Below are 14,113 nucleotides of genomic sequence, written 5' to 3' on the forward strand. Positions count from 1 at the left end.
AAGTACTTGCACATGTATGTTTATAGCTGCACAACTTGCAATTGCAAAAATATGGAACCAGCCCAAATGCCCATCAATGAGTAGATAAAGAAAATGCCACACACACACACACACACACACACACACACACACACACCATGGAATACTACTCACCCATGAAAAGGAATAAAATTATGACATTCACAGCAACCTGGACTGAATTGGACACATTATTCTAAATGAAGTAACTCAGGAATGTAAAACCAAACATCCTATGTTCTCACTCATAAGTGGGAGCTAAGCTATAAGGACACAAAGGCATAAGAATGATACAATGGACTTTGGGGACTCAGGGGAAACAGTGGGAAGGGATATGAGGGCTAAAAGACTATACACTGGGTACAGCATACACTGCTCAGGTGATGGGTGCACCAAAGTCTCAGAAATCACCACTGAAAAACTTATCCATGTAACTGTTATAGGTAGTCAGGCATGAGCAGGGCAAAAGGGGGCTCCCCACCCCACCAACTACCAGGAATGTCAGGCGATTGGGTGATAGTTTCACAATCATCACATTGCCTCTCTATAAGTGATAATTCTGGCAGCCAGTGCCAGGAAGAGAAAAAAAAAACTATTTTGTTCCCCAAAAACCTATTGAAATTAAAAATAAAAATTAAAAAAAATACCAGTATGGAAGTTTTTCAAAAAATTGAAATAGAAGTACCATATGATCCAGCAATCTCACTTCTGGGTATACATTCCAAAAAAGTTAAAGTCAGGATCTAGAGGAAATATCAGCACTCCCATGTTTATTACAACATTATTCACAATGGCCAAGATAGGAGAACAATCTAAGTGCTTATCTGTCGACAGATGGATGGATAAAGAAAATGTGCTTTGCATATACTTTAAAAATTTTTAAATAGATTTTTAAAAAAGAAATATGGAATGCTTCACGAATTAGAGTGTCATTCTTGCTCAGGAGCCATGCTAATCTTCTCTGTATTGTTCCAATTTTAGTGTATGTGCTGCTGAAGCAAGCACTACATATGTGTGTGTGCATGTGTGTGTATACACATACAATGAAAGTACATAATTATTCAGCCTTAAAAAGAAGTTTCACTATTTGCAAACTTAGCATGAACCTTGAAGACGTTATGCTAAGTGAAAATATGCCAGAAACAGGAAGACAAATACTGCAAGATCTCACTTTTATGCAGAATCTAAAAACCAAAAAGCTAAGCTCAGAGTAACAGAGAGTAGAGTGATAGTTACCAGGGGCTAGGCTTGAGGAAAAGGGAAGATATTGGTAAAATATTGCAATCCTTTAATTATAAGACGAATAAGTACTAGAGACTTAATGAACAGCATGGTGACTGTAGTTAATAATAACGTGACATTATGCTAAGTGAAAATATGCCAGAAACAGGAAGACAAATACTGAAAGATCTCACTTTTATGTAGAATCTAAAAACCAAAAAGCTAAGCTCAGAGTAACAGAGAGTAGAGTGATAATTACCAGGGGCTAGGCTTGAGGAAAAGGGAAGATATTGGTAAAATATTGCAATCCTTTAATTATAAGATGAATAAGTACTAGAGACTTAATGAACAGCATGGTGACTGTAGTTAATAATAACTTATCGGGTATGTGAAATTTGCTGAGAGTGGGCCTCAAGTGTTGTCACTAACCACACACAGACACACACAAAATGAATGTTGTATCAGGATTAATTGAGGTTCTTTAAGAATGACTCTTCCTTTACTCAGGGACAAATATTTTCCAGCACATTGTCCAACAATCTGTTCATCTTAAACAAAACAAAAGCCAAAAACTTCAATAATCTATTCAAACAAATTTAAGCAAAACGAGAACTAAGGATTTCACAGTTACTATATAAAATTATTAATAATCTGTCAATACGTTGAGGCATTGCTGCTGTATTAGTCTGTTCTCATGCTGCAAATAAAGACATACCTGAGACTGGGTAATTTATAAAGGAAAGAGATTTAATTGACTCACAATTCATCACGGATGGGGAGGCCTCAGAAAACTTACAATCATGGTGGAAGGGAAAGTAAACACGTTCTTCTTCACATGGTGGCAGCAAGGAGAAGTGCAAAGCAAAGAGGGAAAAGCCCCTTATAAAACCATCAGATCTTGTAAGAACTCACTCACTATCACGAGAACAGCATGAGGGTACCCACCCCCATGATTCAATTACCTCCCACCAGGTCCCTCCTAGGATATGTGGGGATTACGGAAACTACAAGTTAGGATGAGATTTGGGTGAGGACACAGTCAAACCAAATCAGCTGCCAAATATGGTTTACACTGGACACAATTTAACAGAATGACTGAAGATTGACTCATTGCCTACTCAAAAAGTAACATTTAAGAATTATAAATTGAGTAAGCATCTCCCATTATATTAACAAATACAAAATGTAGAGGCGTTGTGGAATGAAGAAGGATGAGCTGTTGTTTTGTTTTGATTTGTTTTAATTGTTTGGGTGTTTGGTGTAATAGTTGTTTGCTCTATAACAAATTAGCACAAATCTCAATGACTTTAAACTATAAAAAATTACTCAACCACTGTTAGCTTCCAGAGTCATCTCTACATTTTCTAGAAAAAAAAAAATCTTGATGCTAGAGATTTTCCTTATTGGATTTCTGATTTACTTGCAAAATATCTCCCAAAACAAAACCTGGCCGAGTGGGAAAAGTAGACTGAGTAACCCAGTTTCTCCAGTCCAAGGTTGGAGATCTTGGCTCCTGCAGAAGCAAACTAGGAGACTGTGGGAGGGGAGTAAATCTGACAGATGGACTGATCAGTGAAGCTGGTGGATTTACACAAGGAACATCTCTTATGGTTTCAGAAGCCCTTGTCCCTGCTGAGATTACTCTAGCCTTCAGAACCTGCATTCTGATCTTTAATGGTAGTGTGATGCTGTACTTTTCCAAACTTTTCTTTCACCTGGATAGGAGGGAGCCGTGTGAAATCAGGAATTCTCACTTAAAATCTCTGCCTGGAGGTGGAGTTTTTCTTCGTGTCTTTTCAGGCATGGTAGATATCTCTGCCTAAGCCCGTATTATTCTTCTAAAGTCAGCTCAAAGCCTTGCATGTGCCCCTGAGCTGCAGGATCCTGAGTCTGCAGTATCAGCCCCAATTTCATCTGGGCCTGGACTTAGCACAGGGGCTGGTACTGATACGTCTATTTGTAATGGACCTTCCTGCCTCTTGCCTTTGTTCTGAGGACAAAGCCATCGAAAACACCTCCTTATCTTTGCTTCCCTTTTTCCTTTTGAAAAGGAACCTATGTGTACTGTGGCAGGACTAGTAGGGTCTTGCTTCCAGTTGTCTCAGGCCATTCACTGAACTAGGTAGAGTGCCCCTTCCCTCTGATTTGGCTATTCTACAGTCCTTTCTGTCCACAGATATGCTTTCCTACCTTGAGATACCTAGCATCCTCTTTCTCAGCTATTAAAACTACAAGCCTTTTCCAGCTTTTCCTTCTAGCCTGAAGCTTAGGATGCTCCTACTGGCACAGCCTACTCTTTCCGGCTTTCCTATCAGCACCCCACACCTGGGAAGCTTCCACGGCCCAAGTAAACTCACCCTGGGGATAAGATTCAGAGACTAACAGCCAAGCATTTTGAGGCTAGAAGCAATGTAATGGGTAGGCCTGCAGCTGGGGCTTGAGCTGGGGCTCTGTATCCAGATGAAGAATTATGCCATCAAGAGGCTGTTTTTTAAAGCATGAGTGTCCTGTATCTTGCTCAATCAGCATGTGAGTGGTGTGTGGCATTGCATTCTCTGCTCAGTGAAGTCCCTAGACCACACACAAGACCTTATTGTGATTTTCCAGATAACTAAGTATTAAGGAGAAGTTGAGTGTTTGTCCTTAAATTTTTCCAGGATACTTTGACTATAGTAGGAACGCCTAAAGCCATTTCTATCAACTCCTTGATAGGCAAGCTGCACTTGAAGATGTCTCCCTTCTTTGATGAGGCTGAACTAGGCAAGCCAAAGCACTCAGTGAGATGGTTGACAGAGGAGGCCAGCCAGGAGAGGTTATTTTTAGTGAATCTCAGTGGAACTGAAATAGATTACAGTGAAATCGATAAATGGATATATAACAACTATAAATAAATGCCTACTTATTTGTAAAAGGATAATATAATTTCTACTGTTTTAATCTTTGAATAATGCAAAAATATTTTTAGTTGTTTGCTGGAAGGGATTATCTACTGATTTTTGGTCATCAGTCCTTTTTTCGACAGGGCACAGTATCTTCTTCATCTCACAGTCTATCTATGTGGGTGTGGCAGAAGGATCCAGAGTAAAATCTCAAACACAGTGATCTACTGGTTAGGGATGATAATATTTAGGAAATTCAGTATGCCTATAGGATAAGAAAGTGCGTCCACAATTTGTTCACTGATCCCTTTCTTGTATGAGGTGGCTCTGGGCCATGTTCTTTCTGTTAGGGCTGATAATGGAGAACAATGACGGATCTTTGGAAGGCTCTGATTGAATGTTACAGTTCAAGGTTTGACCTCAAGCAGCAGCATCCTATTAGATGGAGCATACTGCTACCTGCAGGAATAAGATGACAGTAGCACCTCCCTATTCCCTCACTGTGACAACCAACAGAGTCTCAAGACATTGTCAAATATTTTCTGGGGAGCAAAATCACACTGTTTTGGCAGTAGATTAGAAGTTACCAGGAGATGGTGGAGGAAAGGATTGAGGAATTATTGCTTAATGTGTGCATAGTTTCTTTTTTGGGGCGATAAAAATCTTTAGAAATAGATGGTGGTGATGGTTGTACAACATTCTGAATATAACTAATGCCACTGAAAAAAATGTGAAAATGGGAAATTTTATGCTACATGTATATTTATGACAAAAATATAAGGGCAAATATGTTTGTGGCTGAAATGTAAAAATATTGAAGTGTTTCAGAACCACTCAGATACAGACACCTGCTTCCCTATAGTTTGTCTAGAAGATCTAATTTGTATTAAACAAAAATTGTTGCTTTTCTAAAAATACATTAGGAGTGACAATGAGAGTGAGTAGTGAATAGTGTATCTCCACACAAACGTTTTACAGATCATATCTTTGTGATTGTTTTCTCTTGACTTGTTTAGCACTGCTGTATCTCTGAGGGCTATTATCTGCCCTCCTCCCATACAGAACCTCACCCCCCTGGCTCCCCACCTCCTCTCCCTCCCAGATCCCTGTCCTTATTCAATGGTTTAGACTTTTCTCACTTTATCATACAAAGCAATTTGGCTTTCCCCATTTCCCATCATCTTGATGTGCACGCAATTCCATTATTGGGAGGTGAAAATATCCTCTGTTCAACATAATTGAACCTGTTTGGGCAGCATTTGGAGTTATATATCACAAAACAAAAATACAAACAAAAACACACAAAACACCCAATGAAACTGGAGAAAACAAAACCAATAACAAAAACAAAAAAAAAATTTCTTTCAGTCACTCCAAAGTTATTTCCATTAACGAAGAGTATCCTGATTTTCTTCATCTATTTTTGAACTTGTTATTAAAATTCTATTGGCCTCTCATCAATTTTAAAAACAGGAAGATTATATTGTTGATAGTATATATTTATACACACATACATACACATATATTTGTGTGTATTATATCACCATATTAGGTAGGCATACAACAGTTATTCTAGTAGGTTCTTTATAAAGAATATAAAATGTTGAAATTAAGCATTCTATCTTTTTTTTATTTTCACCCATTCTAGTGCTCATTCTAATGGATTAGCCTCGGCTCATGTGATCTAATTCTCTGCTATGCAAATGGTGAACCTTTATCAAACTGAGACCTCCTTTCTTTTCTTGCTTTCTCCTGCATCAAGAGCTTCTTCATCATCTTCCTTCCCTACAGAATTTACATGTCAAGCCACATCCTTCTTTTTGTTCTCCTTTGACTTTCGCAGAATTATCTGTTTTAGAAATCCATCCACAAACCTGATCATCTCTGGTGCTTCAATATAACAATTCAGAACACCAGTGATTAAAAACACTTATTTATTTGAAGTGCCAGGGCAGCAAACACACTTATAAAATCTAAGGTACTCAAAACAATAGTTACAAAATTAGAATGAAAATACAGAACATAGTTTTAATCAAAATTAAACCTTTAACATGATTGTTGAAAATGGAGCTTATTGTGAAAGCCTATTCCTTACCATCCATAGTAAGAGGTCAAGTTTAATTTATACAATTAATAAATCATGAAATAATGATACAAATAGTATTTTAAGGTGTGGAGGTTAATAATGAACGGAAAAGCTAAAAGTTTAAAGAGTTTGGGTACCTCTGAGAAGCATGACTTGAGAAATAAGTGGTGATGAGACACTGTTTTTAATGCTTTACTTTTTATTTTTATCAGTTTAATAGAAATATTTGATTCTTAAGCTGTTCATATATTATTCTGAAAATCTGAAAATTAAATTTAAAAGTAATGTGGGCTTCATCAGTGTTTAATGGAGATTTCATTTAAAAATTTTTTTAAAATAATTTAAGTTTGACTACTACATAGTTTTTAAAAATTCTACTGACTATTCAAATCCAATTTACAAAGGGTAGATATTCTGATATGATCCCCTACCGTAAAACATGCAAATATTATTTTAGTTAGAAGGAATGCATTTTTAAAACTATTATTGAGCTCTCACGAAAATACAGCAAGTCTTCAATGAACAACAGCAACCACCACAACAAAAATCTTCAACAAACCTAAAGGAAAACAAAAACGGTACTATAAACCTAACAACTTGAACTAGAATGCAAAAGGGCACACCAAAGCCAGAGCTGCTCCGGAAGTGTTCCGAATCCTTAATCCTAGCAGTTCCCTGGATATCAATCCCACTACGGAGTGGGATTTCAACTTAGCAAATTGGGGAAACTAATGTGAGACCTCTCCACATTAAGTCAGGAATCAAAAATAACTTTATCTTCAATAATCGAGCAATAGAAACAGAAGAATTTATTGACACCAGCCAACCATTAGGCAAGAAAAACTACATAATTAATCCATTTACTGATTTAAGCAAATGTTAATACTCAGCCCCACAGATGCCTAAAGAAAATGCTTGCTAGTTCAGTGTAGGTATAAATAAGGAAGACAAATATGATAGCATCAGTAGTTTGTTTATACAGGTTGTACATCTTTGAAGAAATATAGCATCATTTACATGATAAATGAGAAAGTATACTGACTTATTTTTAAGGCGATCCTAATTCTCACAGTGTACAATTTATTTTTGTTTTACTGAGGGTACGATGTGTCCTATTAATACCAATAAATTCCCTTGAAATTAGAGAGAGAGGTTGATTTGGTTTTTGGTGATTTTATGTGCCTTTCCCCTGTAGAAAGAGACCATTGGGGATTAGAATAAGCACCACTTTATTACATTTCTATCTCCTTTGTATCCTTAGATTCAGTAACTATGATCTCCTTTTCTATTTCCGTTGTATCACTATAACCTTATATTTTGAAGAATATTTTGTTTAAATAGAATTCCTCCTTACTCAATGTATAACACACTTTGTTTTTCTTTCACCAAAGTCACTTTCAAACCTGTAACACTTGATTGGAATTCCATGTATTTCAAGTGAACTTTTCCCTACAATTCATTTTTATTTACTTTTTTATTAATTTTAGTCTTATAGACTTGCTTGTGAGAAATAAAAGGAAAATTCATTTATAGCTATTAAATGACAGAACATGTTCATATGTTATGTAGACTTCATGATAAACTTATTAGATACAAGATATTATCCTCATTAAAATTAGAAAATTCATGTTTGCTTGTATAGCACAATACTTATATAAGAAATAATTATTGCTATTATACTGAATTACAATGTTATACCCTTCCATGTAGTTACACTGTTGGCTAAGATTTATTACAGCAATGTGCTATAGTAAAGATATACAGCTGAATCATAAGAGAAAAAGACATGTGGAAGAGTCCATTTAAAGGTCTCATGTTTTCTTCCTCCCATGAGCAGTCACAGACAGCACACACTTCAACCAGCAATAAAAATGCAGCAACAGCTGTGGGAATTTTCTGCCCAAGGAAGCCCATTAGAGACTCGGTGACCAAGGCTTTTATTGGGGTCTGCTTATGTAGATATTTTCTGCCTAGCATGTATCAAAGTTCTAGACTCCCAGAAAGAAAGCATGTTTTTACCATCAACCACATTGTACAAATAGTTTAGGCACAGCAAGCCACTCTTATTAGTTAGGGTAAGTTTTATATCAATGTATGAAACTGTTTACCAGCCAAGTTTCCAGATGCCAGCCAAGGGTTAACCTTGCAAGCTGGCATTTCTAAACATAGCAGCCTTAGGTTTGCTTTATTAACTTTTCTGCATAGACTTCAGTTTCTATCTAGATCTTTTTGGCCAAGAATCCTTACGATTCTCTGAATGGCACATGTGCTTAACATGTACAGTATGGTATTGTGACATTACACACATGGCTTCCAATCCTACCACTTTGACTAGCTATATAGTATATAATAATCTCCCATTGGCACCTGAGAACGGTTAAAAAAAGCAGAGAACTGTTAATATCAGAAAGTAATAATGTAAAAACACCCATCAACCTAAAAATTTTTTTTTTTTTTTTTTTTTTTTTTAGTTTGAGACAGTCTCACTCTGTCACTTGGCTGGAGTGCAGTGGCGTGATCTCGGCTCACGGCAACCTCTGCCTCCCGGTTTCAAGTGATTCTCCTGCCTCAGCCTCCCGAGTAGCTGGGACTACGGGCGTGCGCCACCACGCCCAGCTGATTTTTCTATTTGTAGTAGAGATGGGGTTTCACCATGTTGGCCCGGATAGTCTCAATGTCTTGACCTCGCAAACTGCCTGCCTCTGCCTACCAAAGTGCTGGGATTACAGGCGTGAGCCACCGCGCCTGGCCCAACCCAAAATCTTAAGCTTAGTTAAACTTTTTTTTTTTTTTTTTTTTCCCCTGAGATGGAGTCTCTCTCTGTCACCCAGGCTGGAGTGCAGTGGCACCATCTTGGCTCACTGCAGGCTCTGCCTCCCGGGTTCACGCCATTCTCCTGCCTCAGCCTCCGGAGTAGCTGGGACTACACGCGCCAGCCACCATGCTTGACTAATTTTTTTGTTATTTTTTACTAGAGACGGGGTTTCACCATGTTAGCCAGGATAGTCTCCATCTCCTGACCTCGTGATCCGCCCGCCTCGGCCTCCCAAAGTGCTGGGATTACAGGCGTGAGCCACCGCACCCAGCCTAAACTTCTGAAATGAATATAGGTGAAATAAGATTTTTCAGACTTAAGTAGTTTACAACACTACAGCTGAATTTAGGAACATGAATCAAGAAAAGGAGTGATATGAAAAAGAATAAACATAAAAACAACTGGGTAGAGTTATTTGCAAACATGGTCATTCTGAATAAATGCTAAGCATAAGGTAAATTAAAATAATGACAAAACTTCAAATGAGTAAAATACTTTACAAAATTAATGTACAAACTGAAAAATGATTAAAACACTCTAGAGCCATTTCATTTTCAGATATAAAAATCAAGAAATTGATTTTCTTCTTTGTAGTTATTTAATTAAAAAAGACTTTATAGTGTTCACTACATTAATAAAAATAAATGCATTGTTTCCAAACCAGAAGCACAAAATGGGGAATGAGGAAGCTTTCACTAAATCAAAAGATATATAACAAATTGAGAATGTTCCAAAAAAAGGGAGATAAGCCCTGAAACAAGGTAAATATTAAATTTAAAACATTGTAATATATGAATAAAACATTCAAAGCAAGTGTCACAAATTAAGTTTAATAGAAAAACATAAAACATAATTATAATGTATAATAATAATAATAATATCAGTATATTGAATGAGGTAGACCTCTACCAGTTGCTTTTGGATGCAAACTTAACTAACAATAAAATAATATTGATAATAATAATTATTTTTTATTGGCTCACAGAACTGCTCTATTCAGAAGGTAACACTAATTAAGACACTAAAAGAAAGTAACTAAGGTCCACTGTCTTTAGCCTCAGTCTTTCCTTTCTACATATTTTTGCTTCTCTTTGCATGTTGACCTCATTGTGTCCTAATGAAAATTGTTTTATTCATTTAACCATGAAATACAGCAGTTACACCTTATGTTATTCATAAACTTTGTGGAAAAAATGTTTATTTCTCATCCAAAAGCCATGTGCTCCCCCAACATTCTCAGCCCTCTAGTAGCAGTGGGGCCATATGACTATTTCTGGCCAATGGACTGTGAGGAGAAATAATAATTCCAGTTTAAAGCATGGAGAATTCAGTACACATCCCTCTAGCCTTCATTTTCCTTGTTGTGGGAAGCATGGTAGCTTCCTGTTGATGAAGGGAAGCTACATAGATTGCTGAGTGATCACATAAAAATATTCTCTAGAGAATATCTCACTTTTTTAAACCTGTAACTTGAGCAAAAAGTAAAATTTTGTCATGTTACGTCTATAATGCTTTGTGTGTGCTTATTGATTGCCAATGTACAATCTAAACTTATCTCTCTAAATGAACTGTCTTTCCTGATGGTTCTAGTTAACAAGGCACAATGAAGACACACACTATTTTAGCTTGAATAATGTGTTAACCTAGAAGAAATCATTGTAGCGAGAGAGATTTGGTATTCTGATAGGCCAGATATTTGATATGTGCCCACTCTTGGGAAGATAGAGGTGATCTCTTAATAAAGCCTGAAATGCGGTCCTCCAAGGAGAGAAAGGTCTTGTTATTAGATGGAAAATTAGTAATGCTTGATAATAATAGTAAATGACTACTTTATGTCCCCTAAAATGTTTTCCTCACTGTTACGGGATGAATTGTATTCCCCCAAAATTCATATTAAATCTCTAAGCCCCAGTACCTCAGAATGTGACTATATTTGGAAATAGGGCGTATAAAGGGTAATTAAGTTAAAACGAGGCTGATTAGAGTGGGCCGTAATCCAATCTAAGGACAGCTGTCCTTATAAGAAAAGAAAATTTGAATACACAAAGACATGCAGGGGTTTTCTTACACAGATGAAAAGTCATGTGAAGACACAGTGAAAAGACAGCCACCTGCAAGCAAAGAAAAGAGAATTAAGGAGAAACCAAACCCAGTGACACCTTGATCTTGGATTTTCAGCCTCCAGAACTGTGAGAAAATAAAATTATTTAAGCCATGATATTTAATTATGGCAGCCCTAAGAAACTAATACACTAATTCATAAAAATACCAAAATCTCTATTAGTTCTCAAAATACTGCCCAAAACACACTGCCTTCTTCAACGTAGGCAACTCACATATCATCCACTTACTGCAGCACTTCCAAGTTAAGGAACTCTATTTGATGGATATTTCTCCTAATCAGTTTCAAGGGCTATCCCTTAGAATGCAATAGCTTATAGCTGAATGTTAAAATTTACAGGGAAATTCTAGGAATCAGGGATCAGTATTAAGAAATACCATAGCTTTTAAAAGCAAAAAGCAAAATACCTTTAGCACACATAAATAAATTGGCCTACATTCAATAGCTATGGGAATCTTTCCCACATTTCCTTCTTTGAAGGGTCAAATAGGCAAAAGAAACACTGCTGGAGAATGTTTAGAATGTTAAGACATATATATTAAATTATGAACATTTCCAATATGATGTATTCCAGAAATTGATCACACATTAAAATAGAGCTTGCTAACTAATACTTAGGAGTTACAGATGTGTTCAAATATTGATTCCCTGAGCTCTCTAGGCAGGTAGGTGAACAGTCGCATCTCTGTTCATCTTGGTGTAGCATATAATCATTGCAATTTACTCTTATGCCACAATGTAAAAATTGTTGGGAAGCAATACATAGACAACCTCAATAAATTTCAAAACAGTAATTGTTCAGGCTGTATTGTCTAACTGTAGTATTATAGAAATTAAAATGGCCATATTTTTTCAATCCTGAATTCTACAAATTTTTGTATTTTAGATTTTCTAAATTAAGGTGAGTCTTAAACTTGTAGCTGCCACACAAGTACAAGTCATGAGATAATGATCAATTCCTGTACATCTGTGAACTATACATGGTTTTAAAATAACTCTTAACATAGTCATCTATTCAATTTAAATATCTCTAATAGTAATATATTAATAAAAATGCTAAAATGTAACTCTATCTCTGTTTCAGCTATGCCTCCAAGAAAAATGTACCAGCTTCTCTCAGAATTTCAAAGGGAAGTTGATGGTCAATAAAGCGGGACATGATCATGGAGGTTCTGAACACTAATTTGGAGATCTTAACTAACCACGGATATCTAGCTTATGAAGTAGATGGAGAAGGTGAGATGGAAATTTTAAAGGACTTTCAGAGTGCATAGAATTCCCATGGTCTAAGATGAGGAATGCTTTTCTTCTACCTTAGGAGGGGAAAATTGATGTTAAAAAATCACACTCAGAATTTCACATGTTTACCCTGGAGCTTCGGATAGAGGTAAGATCTTAAGAAATTGATTTCTCATTTGAGTCTGAGAAAGAATAGTCCTGGAATTGACTTAGATGGTGCCCATTATAATTTCTTGGAGGGATGAAGCTGCCATCAGCAGAAAGAAGCTAGAGGTGAACTGCCAATGCGTAGATGGCAAGAAAACTGCTTGAGCGACCAATTGGAGGAGATACATTTACTTCTTCATAGTGAGAGGAAGAGAAAGAGGTTGATAAAGAAACCATCAGCCAACATAGAGTAAACTTTCAACATCTGCCAAACCCAAAGAAGTCAATGCTTGAACACCCCAACAAAACCATGAGGTAAGATCCTACCCACTGATACAGCCTCCTCTTTTCCAGTTTTAACCTTACGAGAGAAACCAAGATACTAGAGACTGGGGAATTTGAACACTATATATTTTCACTCCAAGAGACTTGTTTTAAGTAGATCTAAGGAAGGGGAGAAGAGAAACATGGAATGAATTTTAAATGTAGACTATGACATTAGAATGCTTATTTTTCTTAACAGAAGTGGTTTTTATTGCCTAAAAGGAGGTAAAAAAAGACATGAGACTTGCTCTACATTTCACATAAAAGGAAGAATAGAAATAGCTTCCAGAAAATTATTTGAATAGGTGAAAGGAGAGGCATAAGAATAAAGATGATTGTACTTTTTAGAGTATTTGCTTGTACTTTTTAAGTCTGACTTTTCCAATGTAGTTGTATTTGTGATAGTAAACTAACAATACATGATGTGAATTTAAACCCAAAGTTGGACACCTAATTTTTACTTTAAAATGCCTTTTGAAATATTCTAGTAATACAGCATTGAAATTAAAATAAAGTATCTTTTATAAGAAAGGTTGCCTGTTAAATGCCATGATTTAAGGAAGTCTTATGTGATAATGTACATAACTTTGATGGCCAAAGGATTCAAAAAATTCTTTAATCAGAGAATGTAAAGAAAAATTACATTCAAACTGGAATATGAATCACATTTAATTATTTCCCTCCAAAACAACCATTATTAAATTGATGGTTCATCTTAAAATTATTGACATTTGAGAATTTAGAAAACATTGATAAAAGTTGTAAAAAAAAAAAAAAAGTATACCACTTGCAAATTACTTTCTCATTAGACAGCAGATCAAAAGTATCCATAGAGATTATTAGAAAGCAGTAATAATGAATGACAATAATTAATATCAAATCAGAAAGGTTATAGCTATAGGTGGCACTATAACAAAGAAAAGCAATAACTTAATTTCAGCATACCGTTTAAGGAATAAAGAAGGGGACAATAAAACAAGCAAAAACTACTTTGGAGGAACACTCAATAAAGATAAAGGCAGAAATTGATTAAAAAAAGAACAGTCAATTAGATAAAATTAGCTAAAATCTATATCTTTGAGACAAGCAATAGAATAAGCAAGTCTCTAACCTGTTTAATCTACCAAAGATAATAATAAGAAACAAACACAAAATCTCAGAACTTAGAGCGGTGGTATAACTAGAGATTTGCTAGCTACTTAAAAGCAACATAATATAAACAATTTCATGTGAATCAACATTAACATATTTAACTGCTTTTT

The 14,113-nt window shown here is 35.9% G+C and overlaps 1 long non-coding RNA gene and 1 other non-coding gene across 5 annotated transcripts in view; both read right to left on the bottom strand.

Annotated features, from left to right (window-relative positions):
- Window positions 1–14,113, bottom strand: part of LOC107976743 (uncharacterized) — a 72,338-nt gene that overhangs the window by 31,055 nt on the left and 27,170 nt on the right. The gene's annotated exons all lie outside the window — the stretch shown is intronic.
- Window positions 917–1,023, bottom strand: LOC112204516 (U6 spliceosomal RNA). The gene has a single exon (XR_002938148.1). It is a non-coding gene; the product is annotated as a U6 spliceosomal RNA (small nuclear RNA).

Source organism: Pan troglodytes, chromosome 11 (assembly GCF_028858775.2).
Source record: "Pan troglodytes isolate AG18354 chromosome 11, NHGRI_mPanTro3-v2.0_pri, whole genome shotgun sequence".
NCBI lineage: Eukaryota > Metazoa > Chordata > Mammalia > Primates > Hominidae > Pan > Pan troglodytes.